Consider the following 19,261-nt stretch of genomic DNA (forward strand, 5'->3'; position numbering starts at 1 on the left):
GGAGGGAGTGGGAACTCTCTGAAGCAAAAATACATCCAGTGGTGGCCTCCTGCATGCAGTCTGCTGCCCCACAGTCTGGTAGGGTGCGGCATGCTTATTTCTCACGTGCTAGCAGTGGATGTGGTGTCCTGGGGAGCAGGCGGCTTTACCTCACAGGGTGTCAGGCCGGTTCAGCCTGGTTTGCTCCGCACTTCTGACTCTGGTGCGTTCAAAGGGTTTGTTCTGTCCTGGTGTCAAATGGGGGAAGATAATGGAGAACACATGTGCACATGTATGCACACACATCCATAGGCACATGCATGAACATATATTTACACGCGCACCCACACACATGCCATGCATTCACTCATACTCATGCCTGTACATATATTTAACATGCACCTTTACACACGCACACACACACATGCCATGCATTCACTCATACTCATGCCTGTACATATATTTAACATACACATTTACACACGCACACACACACATGCCATGCATTCACTCATACTCATGCCTGTACATATACTTAACATACACATTTACACACTCACACCATTTTTCACTATCCTTTTACGTCTGGCTACATCCCTAGCCCCATCTAGACACACAGGGTTTGAGCACTGTGGTCTCTGCCAAGTAGACTGTACCCAGTCGAAGCCTTACTGTGGACACGGGAGCATGTTTTGGGGTGATGTGTGGCTGTCACTATCATATGGACAGTTCCTTGTTTAAACGTTGTTCAGGAGCACCACACGTTTGCAGAGGACAATATCACAACATAAAGCCAAGTCCACATTATGTAAATCCCTGAAGATCTGACAGGATGGCAGCCAAGAGGTAGACAGACAGCAGCTGAAACAGTGTGGAAAAATACAAGGCAGTGTATCTGGGGAAAAGAATCCAAATTAGGTTGTACTAATGGGATAATAATATTCCACTCGGAAGATGGACATGAGGATCATTATACAGCATTCCCCAAAGACCTGGATGCGGCGGCAGCTGCTGCGACTCCAAATCCTCCAAATAGCAGGCATCCTCTGGTGCAGGGTCACAGAGAAAACCATCTTTTTGGGAATTTTTGACATAGCTTCATTTGGACTAGTAGATACCATCCTGGCTAACCTGTCTCAATAAATAACTAATCAAAACTAAGGAAAATTCTAGAAGGAGCCTCTGGATGGAAGGTAACAGTTTCCAGCCTTTGTAGAGAGATGAGCTCCAGAGAAATGCCTGTGTAGACACATACAGACTTGCATTGATTTTCATGCAAATGCGCACTGCAAAGTTGGGCAGCTGAGGCCAGTTTCTCAAAGAAGTAGATTTCCCCAATGGGGGTAGATTTAAAAGTTTGGATTCTCCTTTCTTGATTGTAAAGACTCAGGGAGTTGATTGGAGCTCTGACCACCAAACGTCGTAGTGATGGACACGTCCACTAAATTCCGGTATGGTGAAATGATATCCTCAGGACCACACCTGAACGGGTCACTTTCAAAGGGAAAAGAATAAAAGCATCGTCACTTAGGTGGCTGTTTTCACAAGCTTGTGGGACTTCACTAACTTACAAGCGGTAAGAACAGAGCTATGAACAGCTTCCGAAATGAGTCACGCCCAGTGCATCGTGGGATGTTGGAGAAAACTTGGTGGTCTGGGATAAGGCTCTCACCATTTGTGATGCATACTGATAAGCCTGCTTTCCTAACTTGCCCCTTTGGTGCCACCAAAAAGTGTTGACCTGGTTTGGAGCATTGTCTTATTAAAATTAATTACCAGTGCCCACTGGACATGATTATGGCATGAATATTTTATTTGGTGTGTTTTCTGTAGAGAGGCACAGGAGATGCGAATTAATTAACCAATTTGGTGTAATAATGGAATGAACAATAATGGAGGCCACAGGTGATTCTCTTGGGGGGTGGGAGGAGCACACTTGGCGATCCCCAATTTTTTATGGATGGACATGACAATGTGAGGATCCACCACCTCTCGCTCCGTGATGTTGGGTAATACTACACAACCCCAGTCCCGGGGCTCACGGTCTGAGTCGTATCCTACCCAGCAGTCTCCCTTCTCCTTCCCGCTGTGTGTTGAGCGCCCAGCAGCTGCTACCATTACCTCACCCGATTTCATCGACTTCTTTGTCAAACAGAGTCAGGGGCTTCTCTGAAGAAATCAGGCTAGCGGATCTGGCGGCTTCAAAGCCATCTGAAGAAAAAAGTTCTGGGCAGGAACCCCTCTGTTATAGCCCTGAGCAAACAGTGCAGAGTGGCTAGCTGCCACACCAGGCATGGCGAGCTTCACCTCATAAGCCTTGATGGCGCCTTCTGTCTTTGAGGAGCCACACATTGTTGGCGGTTCCTGTCACTAATGCTACCTTGGCATCTGGAGCTTAGAAAGTCATACGCGGAGGATGTTGTCTCCTGATGCCTGGCAAAGCAACCTGTTGCTGGAGTTTCTTGTCCCGCCGGGCCCTGCCGCTTCAACCCCAAATGAGCACATGGAGACGCTGTATTAAGTATAAACCGTTGGCCAGTATCTAGGGCTTCTTATTGGCTAACTCTGTCTTAATTATTAACCCATTTCTATTAATCTAAGTATTCCCACGTGGTCTTACCGGAGAAGGGTTCGGACTTGTTACTCCTTCCTCAACTACATGGCATCCTTCAGGGGTCTCCCTCTGCCTGCCTTTCCCAGAATTCTCCTCGTCTCCTAGTCCTGCCTATCTTCCTGCCTCTATTGGCCAAACAGTGTTTTATTCACCAACCAATAAGAGAAACATATGCACAGAAGGACGTCCCCATCAGCAACCTGTGTTGGTACTCTGTGGGAAAAGCTGGGTGTCCAGCAACCACAGGATTCTTCACTGACTGAAAAGATTGTAGACTTCTGTGCTAGCCAGCATCCTGTAACTGTAGTAAATGCCTGGCACAAAACATTTTTAAAAGTAAAAACCCTCTTCTGGCTCACAGATTTGAAGGTTTGGGTCCATGACTGAGCTGTGGCTTTGGGGCCTGTGGGAGCCCCGCATCTGGGTGGGTGAGTTTGATCAAGGAAGTTGCTCACCTCATGGTGGCCAGGGAGCAGAGGAAGAGGAAGAGGAAGGCCCGGGGTCTTCTCATCCCCTCCAAAGACATGTCCTCAACGTTCTCCCTTCCTTCCACCGCCTCCCAATATCAACACAGGCTGAAGGCCAGCCTTTCAACTTACGCTACTTCAGTATTTCAACTTCCATATTTCAATATTGAAGGGGTTCTAATTAGAAGAACCATCACTTGATCTGAAGTTTTTAGATGAGGCACATCCTTTGCCTCTGAGGACACTCTCAGAAACAAACAGAAGCTTGTGATGAAGTGGGCTACCCTGAAATAGTTTAGACGCTGAGAATGTCACTCTCTCACCGAAATGACTTAGCCTGTGCGGCATGTCTCTGAGATGTTAAGACCCCAGTTACTCTTCCTTTATTTTTAAAGACTGTCTAGGGATGCTCAGCCGTTAAGAGCGCTGGTTGCCGGTCCAGAGGACCCAGGTGTGGTTTCCCCCATCCACATGGCAACTAACCACTGTGACTGTAGTGCCTGGGGGGCAGCGCCCTCTTCTGGCCTCCACAGGCACTGTAGTCACACACTGCACAGACATACATTCAAGCAAATAAATAAATAAATAAAATATCAAAAAAGAATGTAAAGACTATGTAACAGCCTTAGTGCAGAAAGGGAAACAAACCTTCGTGGCCCCATCATCTAACACAGCCAGTAATTCCATTTCTGTCACACTAAGTTCCAGTCGGAGGCAAAACGCGTGATCGTGGCCTCATGTGTCACAGGCACTGTCATGGTGAAGTTACAGGTTTTAACTTGACTTAAGTGGAACATGTTGAGAGGGGGAAGGACTACATGAGCTAAATGATGTCCCCCACCCCCACTTAAATGGCCACTCCAGCAGAAGTTTATAGGAAGACCTGCTTCGGGGAAGGTGGGGACTTCCTCTCAGGTCAGAGAACTAAGCAGCCTGCAGGGCCTTTGCGACCTACAGTAGCAACCAGGCCCTGCCCTGCCTACAGTGAGCTGCCGGGAATGCAGAGTGTAGACCCGCAAAGGTAGTAACGAGACAAGGAGAGGGCGAAAGCAGGAGACTTCCCGCAGCCCCTACCCCTGCTCACAAAGACATGCAACCGCTGCTTTCGCCTGTTTAAAACATCGCCACTCCGCAAAGGAAACTTGGAGGCCGGTGTGCCCAGGCTCTCTGCTGCCCCCCACCCGGTCTTTGACTAGTAATGATGGTGATAGCAGCGTCCCTCAGGTCCAAGCAGTGCTTCTGCATGCATTGGTCTCTTCATCACTGCAAGAAATTTTGAGGTCACCGGAGCATTCTTTATCAGCTCCACCATGCTCAAAAAGCAAGATGGCAATTGTTTGTGTGTACATGTGCATTATTGTGTGTGTGTGTGTGTGTGTGTGTGTGTCCCCGTAGAAGCCAGAGGGCAACCTCAAGTGTCATTCTTTCTCAGGCAGCCTACCTTGCTTTTATTGTCATTGTCACCTGTTTATTTGAGACAGAGTCTCTCCACGGATCTTGGGCTCACCTATTAGGCTAGGACGGCCATAAATGCCCAGGATCCACCTATCTCTGCCTCCCTATTGCTGGGATTATCAGCATGTACCACTGTTCTCAGGCTTTTTATGCGGGTTGTGGAGGTTGAACTAGGGTCATCATGCTTACGCAGCAGGAGCTGTATCCCCAGACCAAAAGTAACAATTGGGAGCGGAAAACAATGAGGCCGTGTCTTTGATCACAAAATGGGAGTTTAGAAGTTTGGTTGTCCCTGGATATACAGATCACCCTGAAAAGGTTAGTGGCCTGCACCGGGGTCACATGCAATTGCACCCACTCACCCCTCCCCATATCGTCAAGCAAGCAGCTCATGTGCATGGAGTAAGTGGGGCTTTCCAGGCGAGCGATAGTGAGCAGGGTGTGGGGCGGCTGATGAGGGAAGCCAGCAAGAGGAGGTTTCAGAATAGCTGCTTCCTGATCAGGATGGAGAAGGCTTGCCTGCCTACAGCACGGCTCGTCAGTAGAGCTAGTGTGTGTTTGGTTCCGCCATTCCTGTCTTGTGTTATTAAAAAATAAGATATTGATTACCCGGACGTTGGTTGTCTCACTTTAAGGAAGTTGGTCATTTTTTGGAAAGTGCCAAATCTAGGAAATGACTCCCTTTGTGAAATCTCAGGACCCAGCCCCCACCCCTCCATCTGCCCTTGTGAGGTTTGGGAGGGAAAGGCGCATATCAACTCAACATTATTTTAGCAACAGAAGCTTCTGCTGCGGCTATTTTTAGCGTGTCAGGTGTGCTCTGCCTGCCACGAACCTGGTGTATTTGAGTGTTTAATTCAGCGGCCTCTCTCATCTGAAAGGAAGCCTGTTCCAGCCCTCTGCCCACCATAGAGCCGCTTTATAGCTGCTCGTAAATCTCCAGGCATGCAGGGATATCTTTAGCTGTGACTCCAGATCCTTCCTGTTGGGCTGCAAGATGCAATCCTGAAGCGTATGACACTAAATATACCTCTTGTCCAGCCACATAAACAGGGACAGCAACAGGCTTTGCTTTTTGTTTTTGTTTTTAATCTAATACTGAACAGTTTGGGTTTGTTTGTTTGTTTGTTTGTTTGTTTCAGTTAGAATAAGTAATTTGGTTTATTTTAGCAATTGAAGTCATTTCCATCCCTCCCCCTGACCCCCAACTTTCAACACCTAGCCTTGTTTTCTCTTCTGACTCAAAAACTGACCCAAAGCCCTGGAGTGTTGACCAGCGTGGTTTAATGCCACAGACATTTTGGACTGTGTTGTTAAACAAATGGCCTGGTGTTTGTCAGCTCAGAGTTGCCATCTCATTCATTCCCAACTATTCTTCGACTTTGCCTGGGACCCGAGTCACAGGAAGACACCCCAAGATCACCTTCTGGGGCTTGAACAAGAAGAAAAATGTCCAAGGTCTTTCCAGGCCTTATCCTGTGGGAGGAGAAATCCCTCCCGGATTAGGGTCATCCCTAATAAAGTCCCTGGATTCTCAAAGAAATATCTGTCATGCCTGAATCTTCAGAACAAGGAATTTACGCTGAAGTCTACTGTCTGTCTGTCTGTCTGTTTGTTTTTTGAGACAGGGTTTCTCTGTGTAACCCTGGCAGTCCTAGAACTTGCCTTGTAGACCAGGTTGGCCTCTGCCTCCCACCTGCTGAGATTACAGGTGTGTGCCACCATCTCCTGGCCTCTGTTTTCAAATAACAAGGAAGGGGGCAAGTGATGAGGCTGGAGTTCTGTGATCAGGTACTCTCCTTGCCTGTATGAGGCCCTGAGTTCAATTCCCAGCACCACCCACAACAGTGTATTAAGCAAGTACAGGCACCAAGAGAAAGGTTAAACCAGAAAGACAAATGGATAATAATAACAATGGCTTTCACCTATCCAAGCTTGCTAGGCACAGGGTCTACTCTAAGTGTGCGCCATATAGTTTCAGGAACCCTCACTGAAACCCTGCGAGGTTGGATCCTTCCTGTTCTTCAGGACCACTCCTTTTTTGTTTTTTGTTTTGTTTTGTTTTTTTTTTGTTTTGGTTTTTTTTGTTTGTTTGTTTTTTGAGACAGGGTTTCTCTGTATTGTTTTGGAGGCTGTCCTGGAACTCGCTCTGTAGACCAGGCTGGCCTCGAACTCACAGAGATACACCTGCCTCTGCCTCCCAAGTGCTGGGATTAAAGGTGTGCGTCACCAACGCCCGGCCAGGACCACTCTTGAAACAGCAGTCTAGCAATGAGTTAGATAGGGTTCCTGCGCTCATGAGCACGCTACACAGGGTAACCGCTCTGTTTTGGCCAAGTCTCCTTCAGAGGCCTGTGTGAAAGGGCTTAGTCCCAGCCCCATGGTCTACTGGGAGTTAGTGAATCCTCTGGAGCGGGACCTGGTTGATAGGAGTGTGCTCTCTAGGGGCCAGTAGGACCTTGGCCCCTTCCTCTCTGCTTTCGGCATCTCATGGAGTGAGCAGCTATCTATGCATCTGCCATATGCTCCCCATAATGTGCTGCCTCACCAAGTTCAAAAGCAGTGAGGCCAGGCAACCATGGAGCCAAACCCTCAAAACTAGGAACCGGAATAAGCCTATTCTCTAGATAGACTGACTATCCCCGCCATTGGTCATAGTCATGGACCATTGACTAGTGGAGCCACTAAACAAACAGCTGAATAATTTCTGGAGGCCAGAGACTAGTTGGAATCTTGAAGCTTGAGCAATAGTCCTTGTGACTGTGTGTGACATGCAGGCCTTTAGAAGTGTATACTGCGTGCTCTGGGCTCCTGCCCCCTCCTGCCCCTCTTGCCCAATTTCCAATTACGCTATACCTTTCAGCCTGGCCGCACCTGACTGCCTGGCCACAGGGCTGCTTCTTATTTCTGGTACTTTGCCCATGCTGGCCCAACACCACTAACACTCTGCTTACTCAACCCCTGTTCAGCTTCCAGAATCGTCACCCTCAGAACCCCATCCTGACCCCTGTCACACTAGGAAGTTGAACCTCCCATGTGCTTCCAAGCCTCCCTGTGCTACTCTCTACCTCAGCACTTGCCTCTAAACAGGATCCAAAGAGGGGCCCCGCTTACACGCCGCGTCGTGCCCTTGAGACCGGTTTTGTTCATGTTCGCAGATCTGTCACTTGGCACAGTGATGGTGGACTTCCATCAGTGAGCACCTGTTGGATGGACTTGCATCTCTGCCTGTCACTGTGCCTTCTCTATCCTGATGCGAAAGATTTGCGAACTCAGTGTCCTTCCTGGCAGGATTTAATGGGACAAGCGAAAGTCTTTGTGAGATCGAGCCGTGGTGGCTGCTTCCATTTTGCAAGGGATGAAGAGAGTGTCCTCTCCAACTTCCTCAGTTCTAAGTGACTCTGGGGTAGGCTCTGTGAGCATGTGCAGTAGTGAGAATCAAGCAGCCCGTTCCTCTGTCCACCTTACTGAAAAACCTACCCTTTTGTTAAGCAAACTTGGCTAAAGAGCTTTTAATTTTTTTCTCCTAGAAACGCGGAATCATGCTATTCTGTTATAGCTCCTTGAGGATCTCAAGAGAGTTATGGCCCATGTTACACTCATTTTTTTCCTCACCAGATGTGTCCAGTTTCTGTCATGTCACACAGCTCTGGATGGATGCCCGCAGGCCTCCTCACACATCTTAAATCATCAGTATCCCAAGCTGAGCAATACTCCACACGACTCTGACCGGCATGGGCAGTACATTTCCCTTGAGTCTGCAGCCTAAAGTTCAGATTCATCGATGTTACCGCCTTACTGCCTCTTCCATTCTTCCTGCTCTTGTGGGCATGGGAGTCCTTAGCATTCTGCGTACCACAAGCGTGTGTGAGATCACTTCTAATCTGTATAATAGTAGCTGGAGGTGAGCATAGTAGCATACGCTTGTCATCCTAGCACTCAGGAAGCTGAGGCAATGATGGCAAGTCCCAGGCCAGCCTGGGAGTGAGACGCTGTCTCTGACGCAATGGTGATGATAATGGCATCCACTGGTTGTTGAGAATGCCCTATGCCCATGGCCCAGGGGCCCTGCTCAGCCTTTACTGCCTGCATTCCTTAGTTCTCCTTCTTACTCTGAGGCTAAGCTGAAGTAGTTCACCCAGCATGCCCCCATTTAAATCTAGCTTGCTATTATGCAAAACCTATATTCGATCTAATGCTCATCCCAAACTCACATGCATGGTTTTTTGTTTTGTTCGTTTGTTTTTGTTTTTTCCCACCTAAGTTCTGAATTAACTCTGCTGTTGGTGGGGTTTGGTCTCCATGCTCCAGCATCTCTCCGACCCCGCAGGCAGGCTTCGCCTCATCTTTGCATCGTATCCGCCGCCGTCACCCAAGTCCACACCACTCACGGCCTCATCCTACCCATCAGAGAACTTCCAGTCGGCGCTGCTCTGAGGACTAGATCTGAGACAGTTCATATGGCTGACGGTGCGAGGGAACAGCCCCAACGTGGCCTCTTTCTTTTCTACATTTCCAAAAACCCCGTGTTTAATCTTTTGTCCTGAAACACTCCAGAAACTGGCCACCTTCCTCCTCCTTTGAGTGTGGGCTGTTATCTTGGCTCTGTCTTTAGGGTTCGTTCTGATCTCTCGTTAGTCATTCATTCTCAGCGTCAACTTTGCTCCGTCATCACAGATGTAGACTGTTAAGTCTTAGATCACTTTCCTCTCCCACCGAAAATATTAAAACTTACGGGAAGCAGGGGGAGCAAAGATAAAGAAAATACAAACGAAACTCTCCCGTAGGCCTAGAGATACCCCTGAGTACTACAGTTCATTTCAGTAACTGCTTACCTAGCTGCCTAAGTCATTTGTGGCAAGACCTAGGCTTTGTCACCCATACCAGAGCAGGGGCAAAGCCCATATCAGCTATGTTTTTGAAAAAGGAATGCTGGCTCAAGGTAGGAAGGCCGGGGGAGGGGGGTAAAAATAAAGGGTGGCAGGTATGAGTGTCCCATCTGAGCCACCATATGTGCTTCAGTGGGTTTAGTGTGGGGTTTTTTGCATACTTCACTGTGTTGATAGGCAAAGCTGTACATGGTTGCACCCAACCCTCTCGGGATTGTTTCCCTAGGGATATAAGTGGACCACGCTGCCGCTGTGGGTTTTCTTTTTCTGTCATTCCCGTTGGGCTCCACTCCTGCCTAAATTTTGTCTGATACATTTCTCTCAATCGTTTGTGTGTCAGTTTGAACATCGGGGATTAGAGAGGAATCATATGAGCGAGAAGGTTCTCTCTGGGTGACTGTGACGTGTTGGACATCTGTCTCCCAGTGCATTACGTTCAGTTTTTAGAACCAGTCTTTCAGCCCATCATGGTGATTTTTCACAGATGGATGGATGGACAAACATCTAACAGAATCTCCTGTCTGTTCTCATCAAGAGAAGTTCAAGTACCACACTGCCCAGAGGTCTGTTCCAGCTCAGTCATCCTTCGGATGCATGATTGATATTTTGGAAGCAGGGGTATCGCTTGGCATGTTTGTCAGTTTGTGACAGTCTCCGTGAGAGTGTTGTTTTGTCCAGGAAAACTCTGGAGGAGGATGGCAATCTCATAAAGGATCCGAGGGAAACGAGTCAGCAGAGAGCAAAGATGAAAATGGGAAAGGGGGCGTGGCAGAGGGAACCAGAGTGTGGCTCACATGGAGACCATCACCCTGCAGCCTGAACAGATGAAGGAATGTGCTCTGGCCATTGTATCCAGAACTTGCTTTGAAAGGGCCTTGCCAGGAGGTCCAGTCACAGATCCAAGTGTGTGTCTGGTGTCATGAGAACGGCCAAGTACATGTGAATCCCTCATCCAGGTTCTGAACATGCAAGATAGGTAGCCACATCTTAAAATTTTAGCAAAAACATAGCCGGGCGGTGGTGGCGCATCCCAGCACTCAGGAGGCAGAGGCAGGCGGATCTCTGTGATTTCGAGGCCAGGCTAGACCGACAGCCTCCAAAACAATACAGAGAAACCCTGTCTCGTAAAAACCAAAAAACAAAAAAAAAAAAAAAAAATAAGATTCTACAGTGACTCCTCAGGTCTTTTCTTCTGTGCTCACAACTACTTTTAACTCCAGCTCCAGGAGATCAGACACCCTCTTCTGGATTCTGTAGGTACATGCACACACCCATACATATGCACACAATTAAAATGACAATCTGTTTTTTTTTTTTTAAGCTTGAATTGTAAGTCGCAGAGGTGGGGTTTGTTGTGGGTTTTAAAGAATTTTGAAATGTTATGTGTATGAGTGTCTGTGCACCACGTGTGTACCGGGAGCCCAAGGAGGTTAAAAGAAGGCATTGGACTTCATGCAACGGCAATTACAGATGTTGTGAGGCACCGCGTGAGTGCAGAGAACTGAACCCAGGTCCTCCGCAAGAGCAGCAAGTGTTCTTAACCTCTGAGCCATCGCTCCTGCTGCTTGTTTTCATTTGTTTGTGTTTTAATTTTTTTTTTTTACCTATTGCCGTATCCTGATGCACTGAATAAAATTCCACACTGCTAAAATTTCCTGTGGAATTTCTCTGCCCCTAGTAGTTCTCTCAACAATGCCAGATGTGTCGATCAATGTTCGTTTAAAACTGAGATGCAGTCATTCCTGTTCATCTTTGTTTTCCATTTATTTGGGGGTGAAATGGGGTCAGGAAGCGCTCTTACAGTAAATGATATCCACGGAGGGAGGAAGAAAGTAATTTGAAATCCTGAATCCGTGCAGTCACCGTTATAACAGAAGAGTGGGTTCCAAGTTCACTGCTGTCACTGTTGGCATGGTTCCTTCTGGTCCAAGACGCTAAGGTGGTTGAAGGTTCCAGACAAATGGCGGAAGTAGGTAGGCTTGCTCCAGGCCTGTCCAAGTACTTCTCATTCCCAGAGCCCGGGGCATGTTACTTTGACTCACAGCTGTTGAGTGGAAGGACAAACCATGTGTCCTTTACTGTGTTACATGGAGGCTGGCTGCCGTGCAGAGAGCAGAGGAATCCCGGTTCCCACATGGGGAAGAGTGTTTGTAGCCTTTGGTCATTCGCCACCCTGGAGGGGGGCGGGCAGGAGGCCCCGGGTGTCTGTCTAGCTGCTGAGTGTCAGCAAAGACAGAGCCTGCACCCAGGGCACTGGGCAGAGGAAGAGGAGGGGATTGATGACCACGTGTTTGACAGTGTTCTTGTTTGCAGTGTCTTCCTTTGTGTTCATTAAGAAGGAAGCTTAGAGGCGCAGTTGTGCTGGGAGATGGTCATTCTAAGACTCCTTGGGGTCTGAGGTGTATAATTCAGAGACCATCTCTGTTCCTCGGGGAAATGTAAGTTGGGAAGAACTCTGGGGAGAGCTGTTTAGAAAGAGATGCCAAAACAGAACCTTAAAGATGCCAGTGCACTGGCTGGAGAGACGGCTCAGAGGATAAGAGCACTGACTGACCTTCCAGGGGTCCTGAGTTCAGTTCTCAGCAACCACATGGTGGCTCACAACCATCTACAATTAAATCTGGTGCCCTCTTCTGGCATGTAGGCAGAACGCTGTATATGTAATAAATTTAAAAATCTTAAAATTTTTCTCTTTAAAAAAAACAGTGCTGGGGCGTGAGGGGGGCACTGTTTGGAGGAAGGAGGAAAGGGATGAGGGAGACGGGCGGAAGCGTTTATGAGAATGAACAACGTGTGTGAAAATGTCATGGAGACCGTCATTTTATACACTAAAACTAATAATAATTATGTAGCACAACAAAAATGTTCACAGTTTTTTTTTGTTTTGTTTTGATTTGTTGTTTTTCGAGACAGGGTTTCTCTGTATGGCTTTGGAGCCTGTCCTGGGCTTCACAGGTTTTGATGCAGAATTTTTACTTATTGGAACCGAGTAGAAGGAAATCATCTGTGATGCGTACAAAGGTTTATTATACACACGAGTGAGGTTTCTTCCCATATGAAAACAGGTGAGGAAAGAACTTGGGAGAGGGATAGTAGCTGCCACACAACCATGAGGGTGTGAGTTTGACTCCTCAGTACCCATGTAAAGATCTGGGCATGGCAGCACACACCTCTGATTCCACCCCTGGGGAGGCAGAAACATGAGGGGCCCTGGGACTCACTGTCTGGCCTGTCTAGCCAAAGCTGTGGTCTCCAGGCTTAGTGAGGGACCCTGTCTCAAAAAATAGGTGGAGAGCAATGGAGACAGACACTTGACGTGAATCTCTGGTCTCTACATGTGTGCATACACATGCAAAGATATGCATACACATGTACACACACAAAAATACATAGTTTGTAAATCAATGGTGAAAAATTGAAAATGTTCACAATGCCCAGTAACAGACCATTGGTTAGACACGTGATAACAGCTGAGTATAATGGAATAGTACGGCCACAATCTTTGTTTCATTCAGGTGAATATTTGGCAGGAGAATAATGGGTAGAGACTAAGTCATTACTGTTTTGTGGTAATCTTTTGTAGACCTTCTACTTTCCCATTTTAGGTTTTTCTGTGTTATCCAAATTTCCCATATCAAATACATTTATGAACAGTGCTGGGTGGTGGTGACTCATGCGTTTAATCTAGCACTCTGGAGGTAGAGGCAAGAGGATCTCTATGTGAGTTCAAGGCCAGCCTGGTCTGCAAAGTGAGTTCCAGGACAGCCAAAGCTACATAGAGAAACCCTGTCTCAAAATAAATTATAATCAGAAAAATAAATATAAGTACATATTAAATTATTAAGCCGGGGATGGAGGCTGATGCCTTTAATCCCAGCACTTTTGAGGATCTCTGTGAGTTTGAGGCCAGCCTGGTCTAAATTGTGAGTTCCTGGACAGCCAGAGCTGCTACACAGAAAAACCCTGTCTTGGAAAAAACATTATTAATTAAGCACCCATAATAGAGTCCCTGCCTGGCTTGTTTTGTATCAAGCACTCCTTTCAGTTTTATGCAGCTGTGGTCACAAGGCACACACCAGCTTATAGTTTACTTTTCTTTCCTTTTTGTGTTTGTTTTTTGAGACAAGTCCTCATGTAACCTAGGTTAGCCTTGAACTCTTAATCCTCCTGCCTCTACCTCCCAAGAACTGGGATTACAGACCTGTGCACTATACCTGATTTATAGTTTACTGATCAACTGTCAGTGTCACACACACACTCTATAGTGGTCGTATTTGTAACTCATAACATATGCTTAGAGTAAGTAGGTGATCGCAGGTTTTAACTCTGCATAGGTGAAGAGGGTTTTTAGTAACTCCTTCCCTACCCGTCTTAGTCCCCAGGTATAATTCGCCTGGGTGTTGGTCCTTACACACTTTTTGTTACTCCGTATCTCCTTGAGGGCCAGCGAGTGATCATGGTTTTTGGTAGCCACTGTACCTGGTATGTACTGACACTAGCTCTGTGTAAACAGAGGGGAGGGGGACCAGTGAGTGGCTGGAGAAGAGAATTGACCAGACAGGCTTTAGTGGTTGGGTCTCTTTGCCTTAAACATCTTTATTAACTCATGACTTCTGACCCCAGTTTCTCAGGCGTTTGTAAGGACCACAAAAGGACTGAAGTTGCCCAATTCTCCCTTAGTCATTTTGTAAAATTATATTTTATTTTCACGATAAGTTTTAGATTCTGCTGGGAAAGCCATTGATGATAGTTCACTTTACAAGATTCGAAAACATCTTTAACTTTCACTTTGAGTTTTTCCCATCATGCATTTCCCACATTCCTTTCCAAATTTATATCTGTACCCATAATAGCAGTTAAAATGCTTCTAGAAAAAAAATAGATGCTGCTTAATATGTACAAAGTTTCTGTTGGGAATGATGAAAAAGTCCTGAAAGTAGCTGAAATAGTTACAAAGTATTGTGAATCCACTTAATGTTATTAAATTGTACTCAGAAGCAGTTACAATGGAAGATTTTAGGTTGTGGCTATTTTAACACTGTGAAGAGCAAGGGAAACAGAAATCGAATCATGTGACACCCACTCTTTCTATACATCTGGTTTTCACTAGTTGAACCTCTTCTGAATTAGACTCAGACTACTGTGTCTTTGGGAAGACAGAAGGGATAAAGCCCTCAGGTTTGTACGCAGCCCATTATCTTGACCTTGCAGACAGGTGCAAAACAATCTCCAGGCCCACGTGCAGCCATCCCGTTTCCTTTCCTTCCTCGAGCCCTTGGCGTGGACCACTACAAGGAAGCAGCTGGTGATACAAACAGTCTGTGAATGATGATTGGAAATGTGGAGCGACATTGTCCCCGCTTAAAATTACTGCCTGCCTCTCCGGTGTTTTAGTCTGCTAGAATAAAGCCAGTATCGTTTAGGGGCTGGCCTTGTGTCCTTCTGAGTAAGAAATGACATGTCTTTTTCCTTACTACTTCTCGTCTGTACACATGTTCTCTTGGAAGAAATATGTACAGCCTTATATGAGGCTTTTGTCCTGTTTCCCTGTCATTCCGACAACTACACTTGTAGAAAGTTTGCCTCGAATGCTGAAGATCCTGGATTTGATCCTCACTCAACACCTCCACGAGGAAAAGGGAAGGGGGGAACGAGGGAGGGGAAATGCAGGTGTTTTGGCACGCACTTCTCTGAGTGCAAGTATGAGGGGTGAACCCGGCTTTGAAGCATCCTCAGGACCTTGGCCCCTTCCCACAGCTGTCCCATCCTCCTTAGAGAAGAAGAGAGCCAGCTAGATCCAAGTGACCACTCCAGGCTAGTTAGTTAGAGGTCAAGCCCCCAAAGGACCTCAGAGATTGTGATGCCTAAGGGCCTTCTCTAAATGATCCTAAAACACTCTCTTCACTACTCCTCAGTAAGCTTCCTACAATGGATGCCATGCCATAGTTAGGGCTAGCCTTTGTAGTGGTATAGAGTATGTGTCTTCAATGTCATGAGTCTCAGAGCTGATTAAATGTGCTGTACTGGGGAGTCCCTGAGCACAGCCATCTATGATGTTTTGACAAAGCTATTGAATATCTACAATTCAAGGCAAGGACAATTAGAATGTGAACCTCGGAGTCACAGGCCAGGAGGAAGACTCTTCTTATTCCAGGATCAGGCAGGAAATGGTAGGCTTCCAGCTTCTGCTCTAGGCCCAGATCTCAGTGGTAATAGAGGCAAGAAAGGTCTCCTTTTACATCATGTTACTGGAAGTCTCTGTATTAGGTGGGTACATTTATTTACCAAAAAAAGAGTCACACTGTAGCCTTGCACGCAGAAATCAAGCATGGATCTTTTGAGGATGAAATTGTGGCTTGGTTGGGTTATAGTAACCCAGGCCTATGACCCCGACACACGGGAAGTAGAAGGACCAGAAGTTAAAAGCTATCCTCTGCTACCTAGTGAGTTGAGGCCAGCCTCTGCGAAATGACCCTTATCTCAAAATAAGTAAATAAAACTTTACAGGGTTGGGAGGAGCGAGCAGGGCCCATAAGACCAAGACATGAGAATGTCTGGTTTCGAGGTGCATGCCAACTTCAGAAATTCAAAATACACAGGTCTTAGGGAAAACATTTTTCTAGGTAACATATACAAGGAAATTAATGGAGCCTGAAGAGGACCCAACTCCCTCTTTTAATTTATTTTCTTATGGGCTCCACAAATGTAGGTACGGGGGGGCGTAGAGCGAACAGAGCAGGGTGGATTCCAGAGGGTCAGGTTTCATCACATGGTACAATATGGGTTAGCCGAGGTTCAGTTGCTAAGTCTGAGGTTCAACTGGGATTTAAGTCTTACTGTCTGTAAGGAACAAAGAGAAAAGAGACCCAACCACCCCAGAGGCCATTTCTAGAGCAGGCCTGGTTTGAATTCAGCTGGAATTCAGAGGAAGCAACTGCTGTCGTGTCCTCAGGAAAGCTAGTGACTTCCACCCACCCACAAGGCCTAGACGGTCTCTCCTTCCCTCCTTCCATTGATTTTCCTGAAGCTGGAGGATGACGCACAAGGGACACCCACACTAAGTTTGCAAAGCTCCTAATGTCATCTGGGGCTGGAGGGTTGTCCCTCTCACTCCCCAGTCCTATAGAGCTGTGGGAGGCCCCCCGGGCTACCTCATCTTGCCAGAGAATAGTTTCTGCGGATGAACTCCAGAGCGTTCTGTGTTTCTTGGGCTTTTCACAGTTATGTTTGGCATCCTTTTGGCACTTCAGGGTACAACCAAATTCACTGTCACCCTGGTGACCCTGGTGACATGAATAATCCATCCATATTGCTTCTTTGTAATCCAGCCTTTTTTTTTTTTTTTTAAGTAACATGAATTCCACTCTGGGGGTTATGGGCATGCAAGGTAGGACAATGAGTTCTCGTTCAGCTCCACTATGGAGGTACACAAAGAGATAAAGACAGTAATATAGATTAACCGTAGAACACTTAGCAACTCCGTATGATTCATGTCTGAGGAGCAAGAGCTCCTGTTGCGTTTAACCCCAGTTGAGTGGAGACCTCACCAGTTCGCATCACTGCCTCTGGTCTGAGGCTTCCACGTGAGGACAGCGTTTGCTCAGAAGTACTTGCTTGTACATGAACGTGACCTTGGTGTGGAGTCCTCTTGTATGTCCTGACAGATTCCTGTCTCTCAAATTCCTCTTATGGGCACCTCTCGGTCCCATAGACAGTAAGTAGCCAGAGCTCACGAACCAAAGAAAATAGTTCCAGTTGCCTCCAGGACAGTCTGTAGGACCCAGGTCTAGACCAGTCAGAGTCCCACCTGGATCAGTGAGAAAACATAAGGTAGGGGCTGTGTGCACATCTCTGTTCACGACACCAAACCGATGCTGTGGCCCTGAGGTACCTGGGTGGTAGCGTCTCTCAGTGAAAACCTTTCAAAATTTCCACAATACTGTATGCTTCATCTTCAAAAGTCTGGGTCATTGCAAAGAAACCTGGAGAGGTGGTTCAGCAATTAGGAACACTTATTGCCCTTCCATAGGACCCAAGTTCAACTCCAGTTTTAGGGAATCCTTCTGACCTCATAGGTACCAGGAATGCATGTGATGCTCACACATATGTGCCAGCAAAGCACTCATACACATTCAAAATTTTAAAACACTAAATTAGGACCGTAAGGTCAGATCCAAACATTGCCCTTGGTGTTTAGTATCAGAAGTACATTCTTAACTGGGCGTTAGTGGTACACACCTTTAATTCCAGCACTTGGAGAGGCAGAGGCAGGTGGATCTCTGTGAGTTTGAGACCAGCCTGGTCTACAAGAGCTAGTTCCAGGACAGCCTCCAAAGCCACAGAGAAACCCTGCCTCGGAAAACCTAAAAAAAAAAAAAAATTAAAAATTAAAAAAAGCTAAAAAATAAAAAAGTGCATTCTTTTGAACATAGAAACTATTATTTATAAACCATTCCTTAATTTTTCTCCCATTTTAAGGAAATTCCTAGTCTTTCCTGGAGAGGAAATATTAGTTACAGATCTGGTAACACGGCTCAGTCAGTAAAGTCCTTCAAGAGACATGCATTTGATACCCAGGACCCACATTTTAAAAAAAAAAATCTATGCATGGTGGCATGACATTGTAATCCCTGCTCTGGGAATGCAGAGTCGGGAGGGTCCCTGGAGCTCACTAGCCAGCCTGTGCCTTGAACGGCAGACCAATGAGAGACCTGTCTCAAAAAAAGATAAGTAGATGGAGCGTGATGATGTGTGAGGTGGTCCTCCAGCCTCCATACACACATGCAAATCTACATGTGTAAATACATACATATATATATGTATATATGTATATATATAGTGTGATATAGTGTGTGTATTACATTTGAGCTCTGTGTAGAAACGCTGGGTTGTTGACCATTACGAGACTCAGACATAAACTTAAGGACTCTGGAACTTTAAGGGCATGACTCCTGTACCCACAAGTCTTATCCACCCTCTGTTCACCAAAATGCAGGACCAAAATGGGGTGCACACTGAGTCACCAAGATAAGCTGTCATGTTAGGCCAGCAAAACAGAGAGGTTGTTTGCAGTCTTTCAAAATGGCTGCCGGTAGAATACCCTGGATTGAGACCCTCCTCCATTGCTCCCAGCCTAACCAGATCTTCTCGCAAGCTAAGAAGCTGTGACTTCAAATTGCCCAGTTTCCAAAGGTAGTTTGACCTAATTTGGGGAGAGGGGATGTGGGAGAGGAGGCTAGGAGAAGAAATGGCAGTCAGGATGCAATATATGAAAGAGGAAAGAATGTTTTTAAAATATTTTGCTAAAAGTGTCCGGCATAATGGCTAGGGAGATCGCTCAGCTGGTAAGGCCCTTCCTGGGAAGCTGGGCATGGCGGTGCACGTCTCTGAAGCCAGCGCTGAAGGGACGGCCAGAGACGGAGGAGGGCTTGCCAACCGTCCAGTCGGTCGGTGGACTCCAGATTGAGAGGGGGACCCTGTCTCAAAAATTAAGGAGGAGAGTGACAGAGCAGGACACCCAACCCTAACTGACCTCTGGATTCTGCAGGCAGGCACAGGCATCACAGTCTTGTTTTGTTTAAGTATCAGGCATAGGACTAATACTGTGGACAGGAGTAAATACTACCTATAGTGTTGGGGGTGTGTTATTGCTCTTGTTTGCTTTGATTTTCAGTGTGTGTGTGTGTGTGTGTGTGTGTGTGTGTGTGTGTGTGCTGTTAAAGATGTAATCTAGGCCCTTGCTAGGTAATCATTGTGCATTTAAACCTGTATGCCCAGCCCTCATACCCCAAATCCATCTCTAAAGTAGAGTCACCGATGCTCGGAGGGGAAATCCTGTCCTAGAGAGGGAAACGCCC

The 19,261-nt window shown here is 46.7% G+C and overlaps 1 protein-coding gene across 1 annotated transcript in view; it reads left to right on the plus strand.

Annotated features, from left to right (window-relative positions):
* Window positions 1-19,261, plus strand: part of Maml3 (mastermind like transcriptional coactivator 3) — a 429,467-nt gene that overhangs the window by 381,577 nt on the left and 28,629 nt on the right. The gene's annotated exons all lie outside the window — the stretch shown is intronic.

This window comes from Mesocricetus auratus, unplaced genomic scaffold (genome assembly GCF_017639785.1).
Source record: "Mesocricetus auratus isolate SY011 unplaced genomic scaffold, BCM_Maur_2.0 Super-Scaffold_100011, whole genome shotgun sequence".
NCBI lineage: Eukaryota > Metazoa > Chordata > Mammalia > Rodentia > Cricetidae > Mesocricetus > Mesocricetus auratus.